This window comes from Cryptomeria japonica, chromosome 2 (genome assembly GCF_030272615.1).
Source record: "Cryptomeria japonica chromosome 2, Sugi_1.0, whole genome shotgun sequence".
NCBI lineage: Eukaryota > Viridiplantae > Streptophyta > Pinopsida > Cupressales > Cupressaceae > Cryptomeria > Cryptomeria japonica.
Window position 1 is genome coordinate 647014892 of NC_081406.1, and position 14675 is coordinate 647029566.

Below are 14675 nucleotides of genomic sequence, written 5' to 3' on the forward strand. Positions count from 1 at the left end.
AATGTTGAAGTATATTGAGGTCCCTGGTCTAAGACAATCTCGCTTGGTACTCCATATCTTGTAAATATCTCTTCATAAAGAAACTCAGCCACCTTATTATCTCTTGCATGTGTCATGGCAGGAGCTTCCACCCATTTTGTTACATAGTCTGTACATACCAAAATGTAGGATTTGCCATTAGAAGGTGGATCAATTGGGCCAACAAAATCTAAACCCCATTTATCAAATGGTGCTACTGATATTTATGGATATAATGGAATTTCATCAGATTTTGTAGGTCTTCCCATACACTAGCATCTGTCACATTTCCTTGTATATTGTGTTGCATCCTTGTGTAATGTGGGCCAATAGTATCCTGTATTTAGTACTTTCAGTGTTGTTCTTTTGGCAGCAAAATGTCCTCCACATGGCTCATCTTGACATGCATGCAGGATATCATATGTTTCATCTTCTCTCACACGTCTTCTCATGACTTGGTCAGGCCCAGTATAAAGCAAACAATCAGCAATCCATGAGAAGTTAAAAAATTTTTCAACTAACAATCTTCTCTCTTTAGGAAAGAAATGAATTGGCATTTTAGCAACAACTAAATAATTGGCAATATCAGCATACCAGGGAGTATGAGCTTGGAGAAGAAATAAATGTTCATCTGGAAAAGCATCATCTATCACTGTAGAATCTTCTTGTAACTGAAGTCTTGAAAGATAGTTTGCAACCACATTAGACTTCCCTGGTTTATCAACAATTATGATATCAAATTCCCGCATCAACAATAACCAGCGAGCCAATCTACCAGTTATTGAAGGCTTATTCATGAGATATCTTATTGCAATATGATCTGTATGCACAAATATGGGATATCCTGTGATATAGTGCCTGAATTTGTTGAGTGCATATATAACAGCTAACATTTCCTTTTCAGTGTCTGTGTAATTTAACTCAGGTCCCTGTAAGTTCTTTGCTAATATAATATATTGCATTTTCCAATTTATCAATCTTTTGTCCTAACACTTCCCCTATTGCATAATCAGATGCATCGGTATCGATTTGAAATGGTAAAGACCAATTTGGACCTTTAAGAACTAGTGCTTGAGTCAAGGCATGCTTAAGCTTCAAGAAAGCTTTATTGCATGCAGAGGTCCATTTAAATTCTATATCCTTGGTAAGCAGTGAATATAAGGGACTTGCAATTTTGTTGAAATCTTTGATAAACCTTCTATAGTATCCAACATGACCAAGGAAACTTCTTACATCCTTTTGCTTCCCAGGGGCATTGATATTCTGAATGACTTCAATCTTTGTTGGATCCACCTGTATTCCTTTTACAGAGATATGATGACCAACGACTATTCCTTCCTACATCATGATGAAGCATTTCTCACTATTTAATGACAAACTATAGTCCTCACATCGCTGCAAAACTTTTTTCAGGTTCCCTAATGCTTGTTCAAATTTAGAACCATAAGTTGTAAAGTCATCCATATAGATTTCCATGATGTCTTGAAAAACATCAGAAAAGATATTGATCACTACTCTTTGAAAAATTGATGGAGCATTACATAACCCAAAAGGAAGAATAGAATATGCATATGTGCCCCAAGGACAAGTAAATGTTGTCCTCTCTTGATCCTCTGGGGCTATCTGAATCTGATTGTAGCCAATGAATCCATCAAGGAATGAAAAGTATCTCTTACCAGCCAAGGAATCCAATACCTGATCCACAAATGGTAATAGAAAATGATCCTCTCTTGTTGCTAAGTTCAGGGCTCTATAATCAACACATACCCTCCATTTTCCTCCTTTCTTAGGGACTATGACCAAAGGTGATACCCATTGGCTATCAAAGATAGGATAGATAAACCTGGCCTTTAACAACTTCTGCAATTCTTCTTTAACTATCTCTTTTAAGGCAGGATTGATTCTTCTTTGAGGTTGTCTGAGTGGGGAACACTCTCCTTTTATATAGATACGGTAGGTGCAAACTGTTGGATCTATCCCATGCATATCCTTGTAATCCCATGCAAAAGCATTTTTATGATATTTCAGCAAGTCCACAAGGGCCTCTTTTTGAGTATCTGAAAGTTCTCTATTGATATTCAAACATTTATTCAAATCAACTTTTGTCTTGATAGTAAGATCAATCTTGTTCATATCAGAAAAATGAGAAGAAGATACTTCCTGCGGCAACAAAGTATGCAATATATCAGTGGCTGCAGGAAAGTCCAAACCTGCAATATTTGGAACCAACTCCTGTAATTGTTGTTCTTGTATCAACTCATTTATCAAAATTTTATAAACAATTGAGTCTTCATCATGTAATTGCATGAATGGCCCTTGATTAATCATCATAAGGTGATTAATAGAGTCAACTCCCTCAGATTCTTCTCCCAAAATAGGCCAAACGACTTGTTGTTGATCAAGCTGGGGTTGTGTAGGAGAATACAAGGCTAATGTTTTTGTAGAATTCCCTTCTGAAATAGTCATATCCCCTTATCTACATCCAATATATGCATCAGTTGTGGCAAGCCAAGGTCTTCCCAAAATCACCAGATATCCTCCCAGTGTTGCCTTTGGAGATAGAATCATATAGTTTGCAGGGTATTCCCATGAATCCAAAATAACCACTACATCTTCAATTATACCATCAAGTCTCGTTGTAGAGCTATCAGCAAGTTGCAGAACTGTGGGTGTAGGCCTTAAACTATTGATTTCAAGCTTGTTCATTACTTCTCTTGTCATCACATTAATGGTTGCCCCTAAATCAATTAAAACATTTCTTATCTGGTTGCCATTAATGACTATACTTACAACAGAACTACCTGGATTAGAATATTTTGGAATTGCAACCTTGCCTAACATAATATCTGCTAGTTGACCCATAACATGCATTGTTTGTGGATCCTTCTTCTTTCTGTCAGGTTTTTTTAGACATGCTTCTCTCAATGCCTTACCATATATGGGAACATCTTTTATTGCTTGCAACAATGGAATTTTAACACAAATATGCTTTAGTTGATCTATAATATCAAAGCCTTGCTCTTGGTCTGTGTGAACTTCCTTTTCATGCAATCTCTGGGGAAATGGCGGTAATATCCTCTTCTGAGGTATTGCATCTATTGGATCAGAGATTTCTTGTTCTTCTTGTACCTCAGTGATAACTGGAGGATATGGATTAGGCAGAGTTGTCCCAGATCGGAGGTGAATATCACTTAGAGATAGAGAATAGGCTGGGTATTGATTAAAATCTGTTGAATAAGCTTGTTGTTGTTGTTGAGGTTTAATATTAGGATTTGGCAGTGGTTGAGTAGGCAACTGCGTTGGCTTAGGTGGGGCTGCAGTGGCTGCAAGAGGAGGCATTATTGCAGGAGGTTGTGGTTGAATAGGCTGTTGATAACCAAAAGATTGGGGATTCCATGGTTGACTCCCTCTCCAATGAGAAGTAGGTTGCCAATTCCCTTGAAACTGACTTCCTTGGCTTTGAGGTGGATACCAATTCCCTTGTAGTTGCTGCCATTGTGGCATTTTATTACCAAAATGTTGCCCTTGGGCTTGAGAACCATACCCGTTTTGATAATTACCAAGATTATGAGTATAAGGTGGTTGCCATTGATTATTTGGCACATAAGAATTTCCACTATAACTAGAAAAAGAAAGTGGATCCGGAGGCATACCTTGTCTTTGGAAATTTGGCCTTCTTTGAGCAATGTAGAAGACTTGCTCATCCTCACCTTATATTGGCTTGAAGTCAAGAACTTCCACATTTGCAACCATTTTGCATTGGCAATCCTTCTTTCACTATCGACAATGAGGGTAGAATTATGCAAGAAATGCATCAGATTCTTCATGCTTCTTCTTAGCTGCAAGTGTATCTAACTGGGTAGCCATATTATTTATAATGTCCTTCTTAAAGTCCTTCAATAAATGGCTAAGTTCCAATCTAGAAACTCCAGTATCAGATGCTGATGATGGTGCTCCTGGCTTGAAACGCATGTTCTTCTTAGAAGCAAATCTAGAATACTTCTTACAAATTTTTCCTATTTAAGCCCAAGTGGGCTGTGTAATGTCACCTCCTCCCATAAGATCCAAAGAATCGGTGCATTCATCACTGATTCCCCTCAAAAATATCAACTTGACGGTATCTTCATTGAGAGTACTATGTTTGGACTTTTTTACACTAAATAGAAACCTCTCCAGATAATCTTCAAGAATCTCATCTTCTTTATGTGTCATTCTAAAGATATCATCCCCATGACAATCAGTGCCTCTACAATAATCTTTGTATTTTGTAAGAAACAATCGTTTCATCTCATCCCATGTATTGATTGTGCTACTCCCCAACCTCATAAACCATCTCAAGGATGACTCCTTCAAGGTGGTGGGAAAAATTTTGAGTCTATGGGCATCTGTAGTATAGTCAAAACTCCTACCGAGAGCATCAAACTCAAACAGAAATGTGTTTGGGTCCTCTGTCACCAATCCATAGAATTTAGGGAGGGAAGAAGCTGGAATGTTCTTGAGATTGGCATTATCATGTTGATCAGATATGGGGAATTCAAATGTTGGGTTTGGTTGTGGTGGTGGATTATTTCCACCAAGAGGTGGGTTTCCTTGCATTGGACTTGTGGGGGTTGTTACTATATGAAATTCTTCTTCTTGAGGTCCAAAGAGGAAATGAAGACTACCTTCTGGGAATTCAGATTCAGGGTGATTCAAATTCTCTGGGGTTTGATAAAATTTAGCAAAAGGATTTATATCTGAGGAATTATTTTCTACATGATTAAGATGACTGGGCAGAAATCTACCTAGAACATCTCTTCTTCATCTATGCATGTAGATTCATGGAATTTTTTGAACAATCCGATATACCAAAAGAAAAACAATTAACTGAAAACTGAAAAGATAATAACCATAACAGGTTCTTAGTTTGACACCATCCCAGACAACGGCGCCAAAAATGTTCAACCCAACAATAAGAATAATAACTCTAATTGAGGTCTCAACCCGAATTTTGGACATTCATTTGGTAAAGTCACTATTTCCATAGCTAGTGTTCATTTGATTGTCAACCCAGGGACGTAGTACTTGAAATGGGTCTGCGTTATATATGCACTAAGTTCCTGCAATAGCTATTCTACATTACTGCAGCAACTAACATTATGCGGAAAAAGGTAAACAAGAATGGAAACTATGAAAAGGCTACATGAAGACTTTTGCATAAACTCGTAAAAGCAAAACTGGACAAATTCAATGTTGATAAACAGAAGTTACTATTACTCTATTCTGGCTTGGCTGCAGGAATAGTCAACACAATAACTTCTATCGTTACTAAGGAAACTAATTTTAACGAACGCATAGGAACACTCACCAAATGGGCCCCCTTCGATGAGTGATACCAGGCTTCCCGAAAACAACTCTTAACAGATCAGAATAACATAACTTTATTCATTGCTTTCTGAAAGTGATTACATAGTTTTAATATGAAAAGAAACTCAAGAATGTTTATCAAAAATCCTCTGCTCTATTCTTCTCTCTTATGTCTAACTAAGATTGAGAAGAAGAAGAGCTCTCATTTAAAAGAAATCAACTACAATAGACCACACAAATCACACCTAGAAGAAGAGGCGGATGATAGACCGATAAAGAAGATAACTGGAGCTATGCTACAGGAAACGTGGATCTAAACCGAACCACAGTCTTTGCATGTCATGGCGGTATTTGCAAATTCAATGCCCATGGAAGTTAGACATTGGTAGTGTCACTTGATTGCTCTTCTTATGTCGTACCTTGTGCTTTACTCAAGTCCTCTACAGTTTGATCTTCAGTTATCTCTTACGTATCTTTCCTTCATCAGGTGCAATAGATGAATATCCACCGCGACATCATTTTTTACCTGCACTACAACAGAAATAACATACAAGAACATACATACGCATTTTATTTAATTAACACATCTATTAATTCACATATGATATTACCCTAAATAATCTGCATGGCAACAGGTATTGTAGTCACATAAATCTGTCCACTTAATTAAATGAATACTTAGTATTTATTTGATTATTTAACCATCAATTAATAATTAATTAAATTAATATTTAATTAATTCATCTTAACCCTCTTCTCCTATTAATTAAATAAATTATTCAATTTATTTGATTTAATTCACTTAACCAAATTCATACCATTAATTAAATAAATAAATCATATTTGTTTAATTAAATCTTCTCTCACATTTAAATAAATTAATATTTATTTAAATCCCCCAAAATCCCACCTCTCACATTTAAATAAATTAACATTTATTTAAATCACCTTTATCCTCTACCCACTTGTATTTTCCTACAAATGCAAGTTGCACAATTATTTTAAATAAATAATTTATTTAAATCACCTTTATCCTCCACCCACTTGTATTTTCCTACAAAAGCAAGTTGCACAATTATTTTAAATAAATAATTTATTTAAAACACCTTTATCCTCCACCCACTTGTATTTTCCTACAAAAGCAAGTTGCACAACTATTTTAAATAAATTATTTATTTAAAATCCTATTTATCCTCACCCACTTGAAACCTTTAATGGTTTCCCTTAAAGTATTCAAACTTGATGGCTTTAAAGTCTTCAAACTTGATGGCTTTAAAGTCTTCAAACTTGATGGCTTCCTTCTATAGTCTTCTTAAGACTTTAATGGTTTTCCTTAAAGTCTTCAAGCCTTTAATGGTTCCCCTCAAAGTCTTCAAGCATTTTAATGCTTTATCTTCCTTTTTCTCATTTAAATAAATTAATATTTATTTGAATATTTATCCAAATACAACTTGCACACATTTATTGAAATAAATGAATTTTTATTTTAATAAAATCCTATTTTCCCTCACCCACCAAATCCACTTGCAAAATCTAATCCCCTTCTAGATTCTTCTAACCCCTTCCTAATTAACTTAATCCATCCCCTAATTATTGTCACATTCCTAAGCAAAATGGAGTCACTTCTCAAAGCCTAAAAGTCTTTGATAACCATTAAAGGCTTTCAACCTTCAACCACTAAATGTCTCAAAGTCTTGGATAACCTTTGAAAGCTTCCAACCTTCAACCACTAAATGTCTCAAAGTCTTGGATAACCTTTGAAAGCTTCCAACCTTCAACCACTAAATGGCTCAAAGTCTTTGATAACCATTGAAGGCTTTCAACCTTCAACCACTTAATCCCCAAAGTCTCCAATAACCATTAATGGTTACCTCAAACCCTCCCACATGGTTAAAACATTTGTTTTGACTCAACCTCTACCCAACCCAAGGGTCTCATCAAGCCTTTAATGCTTTGACCATGATTATCTCTTAATCATTTGCACAAAGGTTTATCCTTGCATTAACTCCTAATCCAGTGGGTAATCCTAATTTAGGCTTGACCCTTACCTTCTAGATAACCATGAGGTCTCCTCAGGCATTTAATGCCTCCAACCTCTTCTCTCAACCCAATCTTATGTTGACACTTGTCACCATTTCATTGGTGCAAATTGTGCACTTGGATCCCCAACTTTCAAGCTTGACCCTTGATTAAACCTTTCAATCCTGGCCATCCATTGCTCCATTTTTCCTATAAATAGAGCCCATTCCTTCATAATCCAGATCCTGAAAACTTGTATGCATTTAGGCTATAGACATTTTTAGAGAGCATTTAGCATAGCATAACTAAAATCTTGTCTTTTTGGTAAAATCAATCATTTTAGCATCAATAGCATAGTATTTAGCTTTTCATTTCATATTTGAAGCTTAATATTAAATCTCAATCCTCCATAAGCATCCATAGTGCAAAAAGCTGCTGAGAGCTACACTCATTTGGGACTTGGAGAGGAGAGGAACAAGGGAGGAGCAACTATGAGCATCTTGATTAGCTATTTTATTCTATGTTTATATGCTTTCTATTTCATGCTTAATATCTCTCTTGATATGCCTGTTTAGGATAATCTTTTGTTGCTAACACTAACGTTTGTTTCTTGTGCTCTTTTGTGTGTTGCCATCAAATAGATTTTCTAATCCTTTTTGCAGAGCATCAGGAATAAATCACATGGTTGCAGCAATAAATGTCATGGCTGCAGGAATAGACTGGCAAAGATAAAGCATGATTTAATAAGTTCAAGCTTAACAAATGGAATACATATAGTCAACTTCCAATACATCACTACTACTATGCAAACCAAAAGATAACAAAAACTCAAGAGTTTTGAGGATAAAAATATGGCAAAGTCTCAACTCATCACTATTAATTAAATTAAGGTTTGATTAAGTACCCCTCTAGCCATTTAATTGAATAGATCCTATTTATTTAATTAAAACCCCTTTTCCTTTTTAATTCAATTTATATTTAATAAAAAATTCCTTTGTATTTAAATAAATTATTATTTATTGGTGAATAGTCCTCCCCACTTGTACAATCCTACAAATGCAAGTTGTGTCCCTTCTGGCTAAAATAAATCTTTTATTTTATCTAAAATACCTATTTTCTTCCACTTGCATTCTCCTACATTTCTCATTAGCATGCTAACATTCTTCTAGAACCCCTCTAACCCCTCATTAATTGGCCTAATTCTTCTAATCATGTCAGATCCCTAAATTTGGAGGAGTCACTTCTCCAAATTTGGAAGAAAGTCTTCTAAATGTGTTGAAGACTCTACCTTATTCAACAAGTTAACTTGTTGAATCTTCCAAACTTGTAAGGTTGTCTAAGTTTCAACAAGTTAACCTCCAAAGTCTTCAAAGAGCATTTAATGTCTCTTATAAGACATCATCCTAGCCCATGATGGTTGTCCCTTTGGCCATCCCTCAACTTTGCACAAGAGTTTACCTCTTGGAGAATAGCATACTCCCTTGGATAATAGCACTATCCAATGATGTCATCTGTTGAGGTTACCCCTAATGATTACTTAGCATCCAATGCTTGCTTAGCATCCTCTCAAGCCATCTCAAGGTGACATTTGTCAACTTGGCATTGGATCAAATTCCCCTCATGGATTGATAACTTTCAATCCTAGCCCTTGTTGATATTACTCAATCTCAACCATCCATTTCTTTAATTTCTTTATAAATAGAACCCCCTTTCTTCATTCAATCCATCCATCATCTTGTGCATCAAATTTATAGTCATTGTGTAGGTTATCAAAAAGCTCAATTTGTCATCTTCAAACACTTAGATCATCTTAGTTGCATGCTAGTTTAGATTTCATTATGTTGATAGTATCATGCTAAACCCATTGTCATGCTAGCTTAATTCATAACATTGTATATCAATTTCATAGCAATATCCATGTTAGCCTAATTAGCACACCATAAGCTTTCAATATAGAATCAATCTTAGTTTCACATCTTGCATTCCATCTTGCATTTCATCTCTTCATATCATTTTATCATCTAGCTAGGATCTTAGTTGCATTCATTTTGATCCTAGATCATATCATTTAAATCTTGTTCTTTAGGTTGTCATCTTAAAGATCAAGTGCTCTTCCAAGTGAGGGTCACATTGAATCTTGAAGATCCTTAGAGATAGAGGACAATGAGACGATTTTGAGAGTTTTTTATTAACTAATGTGTTTGATTGATTTTAATCTCTAATATATGTCCCATTAGTGTGTTTGTGTTGTTTGTGTCTCTTTTGCAGGTACCACAATCTGAGCATACATTATCCAATCAAGATAGCTCATCCGAACACACCAAACCAAAACACAACTAAATAACCCAAACACAAATCAACATAGCTCTCTTGTGGAATAGAGAATCCACCATAGAAGCAAACTGATAATACTATACGAGCCATTAAATGGTGTTTACTAAACTGCGACACAAACTATAGCATATTCAAAGGCCATCGAAGACTTTTCGAACCAGTCTTACAAACATTCTTATTGCCAAAAACCAGCTTATGTAAACCAGAATCAAAATGCCACAACCAACACCTAAATATCAAACTCAATCTATAACCCAAAGAAAAACTCCAACAATCAGGAGCATATCCAGACTAGAATCCATCTGGCAACCAAGTTTGACATCTCTGATAATTGGTAATAAGAACTACTTTACCAACTAGGATAACTCGATTTCGGCCACAACAATTAACATGGCTTATGAGATGGTTGAGAAAAATATTGACTATGATCTGTGTGAGTTGTTAAAATTGCAATTTGTTGAGATTCTGAAACAATGCAAATAAATGAAGCATGCATTCAAATATGGAATCCTAGCATTATGCATTTTGTTCTACTTCATGCAAGAGATTCTCGAAATTGGTAGGGTATTTTGGGGATCTCATAGACTAATTACGCACCAGATTGCAGAACACTAAGGAGTTTTCAAGATAATATTGCTCAATATATTGTATTTACCTCATTGTTCTCTATTTTTTCAGTATAAGATGCACAATAGGGAAAGGATCCCTAAGTCAATTGTGGAAAAGTACAAAAATGATATCACACTTTTGATCATGATAGATAAGTGCATTATGGAAGCTATAGTTCCAAGAACCAAGTGGATCCCTCCTTTAGGTTATGAAGTTTCTGAGGATATTGTGGAAGGACTAGCAAAAGTTCTATTGGAAAGTTTGGTTGATGAGACTGAGAAAATATTTGGGACTTCTTAAGAAAAATCTATGGAATCTCACATAGAACAAACCAAGAAGGAAAGGAAGAAGAATGTACAAAAGGTTATTATTGTATCTTTGAAGGAAGTTGGTGTTTCTACAGAAGACGTTGAGAAGGTCAAGAGATCTGGTAGGATCGTTTCTTCATCTAAAACCACGGTCAAAGAGAAGATGTCTCTAGAAGAAGTGAAGGAGAATTCAATAAAAAGGAAGAAAGAGATTCCTCATCTACCCCATACAAGAAGGGAAAGCAAAAGGAAGTCAAAAGGAAAATAATTAATGTAGGATCAAAGGAAGAGTCTGAGGAATCAGAACCAAAACAACTCAGAATTCATGTCAGAAAGGGCAAAGGCAAGAAAGTAATCAAGGAACCTCTAGATATCGACACATTGTTCAACTCTATAGCATTTAAAGGAAACTTAAAAGAGGTTGGTAATATGTATATTGATGTTGATGATGAAGATAAGGAAACAATAGTAAAGGCTTTTGTACAATATTGCATTAGATTAGATCTTGTTTTAGAAGATTTCAAAAAGGATATACCATAAGTTCTTTGGAAAGTTTTGGATGAGGGTATGCAAAATGCAATAAAAGAGGATCAAGAAATTAAGAAGTATGCTTTGGAAATTGTTGGCAATACTCTTTCTAAGAAAAACAAAGCTTCCCTTGAGCAAGTTTGCAAAATTGAGCTCCAGACCAAGAAGAGATTAGATATCCTTATGCAAGATATACAAGTTGTAGAAAAATTTAAATTGGAAACAATAGAATTGCGCGGGGCTATAGCAAGTAAACTTGGATTGTTGTTAGTTGATTATATCGGTCCATGTACAGATGCACCTGCGATTTTGTCTATTGAAGTTGTCACAAACAATGTTTCCTTAGATAATGTTGCTTCAGATAATGTTGTTATGGATGAAGATCCTCCAATAGATGTACGTAAAGTTGTTGATGCGCCTTCGGACAACTCTAAAGTGGGGAAGGATCATATGGGAGAAAAGAAAGAAGAGGAAAAAATATCATCCGATAAATGTGTCATAACTTATGACACTAAGGTAAAAGAAGATGAAGGTACGAGCTCCGGTACCCTTGATGAGTCTTTGAAGAGTTTACTTGTTGCACCCCTTACCTTCCAACCAATTACTTCTTCTTGGTTAATTATTGATTTTACCAAAGTTGATCCAATTCAAAAGTTTCAGATTGGAGAAGCCATTCAGGCTTCAGCTAAGAAAGATCTCTTCGAGGATCTGTAGGGAAAGAATAAGTTGATTGAAGAGGCAATGGTTACACTATAGAGTTCCATCCTAGATTGTTTAGTTGATACATATGCCTCCAGCTTGGATAAGTGTAAAATCTTGTTAGTTTCTTTAAAGAACTATTCATCCTTCATGGAAGTGAAATTTGCAAGAGAAAAGGAAGTTGAAAAGGAGAAGCTCTTACAGAGATTAAAAGGTAAGTGTGCAAATTCACACAGTCATCTATCTCAACTTATAGCTCGAGGACAAGCATGTCTTTCTGGCGGAAATGCATTGTATTTGTATAGTCTGCAATAGCCAAAGACCTCCAAGAGCATTAGGGAACAGATTGACTCCATCGAATCAAAAATCAAACAAGCTTATTACAACTTTCAGCTATCTCAGGATCCCTCCAGCTCAAGAAGATCAGCTATTGAGGAAATGCACAAAAAGTACTTTGAACTTCAGCAGCACAGGGATAACATTATCCTTCCTCTAGGTCAGTTAAGGGACATTTTGTAATGACTGCATTTCATTGGTGAACCATGGCCTATCCAAGCTCAATAGAAGAAGTAGAGCACGCTCTGGTATCCCTCCAAGTGAAAACAAAACTTCTGACAGATGTTATTCAACATTGGGATAACAATACAGGTAGTTGGACTGCACATATTCAAAAAATCAAACAATCCTCCAGTTAGTTCAATTATATTTTAGGGGGAGTTTGTATATAGCACTTTTGTTTGTACCCTTTTCCATTGATGTCAAAGGGGATGTGAGGAATGAGTAGCTATGTAGATATACTATTTTGTATATATGTGGATAGTTGTTAGTTGTCATGTTGCCATCAATGACAAAGGGGGAGATTGAATGTTGTCATTGATGTCATTGGTAGTTTTGTGATCCGGCAATATGATTTTAATATACTTTGGTATGAATCTGACAAGCTTCGACATACATTTGAGTCTGATATATATCCTCTTGGGTCTGCATTGCTCCGTGTTGACAAATATTCTCATAAGATTTTGAGAACATGTTTTGTATTTAGTATAACTACTATATTCGAGATTTCAGGTGATAATGTTTTGTTGTGGCATAGTTTTGGGTCCGATAATAGAATACCATGCTTACCAACATAGTGCAATGTGAAGGTTTTGATCTGGTCTTCTTCAGGATCATTCGCTATATGATTGTGGAGAAGTTCCCTTTTGTTTTGGCTGACTTCTCTGGTATGGTAAGATTAATTAAGTAGTAGCCTGTAAAGGGTTTTGGTCTAACCCTTCCTCTGGTTGAGTTGACTTAAAGAAGATTCAGATTGGTATATATACAGTTGCTTTGCGAAGGATAGGATTGTGATCTTTTTTATCATATCATGTGATCTATAGTGAATGTGAAAGTGATTACGTATAGTGAATGTGAAAGTGATTATGTACAATGAATGTGAAAGTGATTACATGCACCTCAGTGAAATTGTATCTTATGCATATCATCGATAAAATCTTAGCAGTTCAAAATTTGGTAATATTGGCTATAAGCCATCCTTCGATAGTGAGTCGTCATATTTTGGGCAATGAGCCACCCTTGTATTTTGTAACTGATTACATAATATTGAGAGTTGATCCTCTCCATGGTTTTTCCCATCTTGGGTTTTCTACGTATAAAACCTAGTGTTATGTGGTATACTATATTTTTGTTTTTTGTTCATTTCAATTCTGCAAATTAAGTTATGTTATGTGGATGGTTGTTTAAAAATTTTAATAGATTCAAGGGAATATCGATTCACCCCTCCCCTCTCAGTATTCTGGATGTTCAACAAAAGGTCTACTACTACAACTGCCGCACCTCCTAAGCCTTCTAGAATCACTCAAACAGCGCCAAGCAAAAGGAGATCGACAACTATTGTGAGAAAAAACACTGCTTTTGTTGAAAGAAGAAACAAAGACCAAAGCAATAGGCTAGAAGAGAAAAGATTGATCCAATAGACATGGAGAGAGAGAGAGAGAGAGAGAGAGAGAGAGAGATTCATACTGAAAAGAAGAGAAAAGAGAACATGGTAGGGAGAAGACGAAGAAAGTGTCAAAGGAAAAGAAAAAGGGAAGGCTAAGAAAACAAAGAAGACTCCTCCAAAGTCAACTAAACAAGATCCCTTTAGTCTAGATGTTATTTTCAATGCAATTGAGTGTCATGGGACACTGGAAGAAACAAATAAGCTATATCTGGATGTGGCATTGTATAATCAAGAAATAATTGAGCAAGCAATAATAATGTATATGATGAAGTGCAATCTAGCATTGAGTGACATTTTAGCTTAGCTTCTAGAGGGCCTAATTAAAAAAGAGATGAAGTTGTGAAGCTAGAAACATAATTAAGTGAACAAGCTCTTAAAAGGGTTGGATCCTTATTGTTTGAGGATGAAATATCAAAGATTACACAGAGACAATCATAGGAGCTGAGAACAAAGCAAAGGGTGAAAATTGTTGATAATATAGCGTTGGTAGAAATCCTAAAGGTTGACTTAGCAAGATCAAATGTGTGAATGGCCTATTGGCCTTACACATTTCATGAATCTATCAACTTATATTAATCCTTAAATATCATTATTAAGTCATATATGCACTATCAGGTTTAATGATTAAACATACATTATTGAGTTTGACTTATCAGATTTGTTTCAAAGGGGTCAACTTTTGGTTAAAGTCTGTCACCCCTCATTTGAAGGCATGCGATGCTTCATGAAGGTCATGCCTCCTTGATGAGAGCCGACTCTTGGATATCTCCTTTCAACAGATATATATGGACGTGGTCTTCCCTCTATGGAAC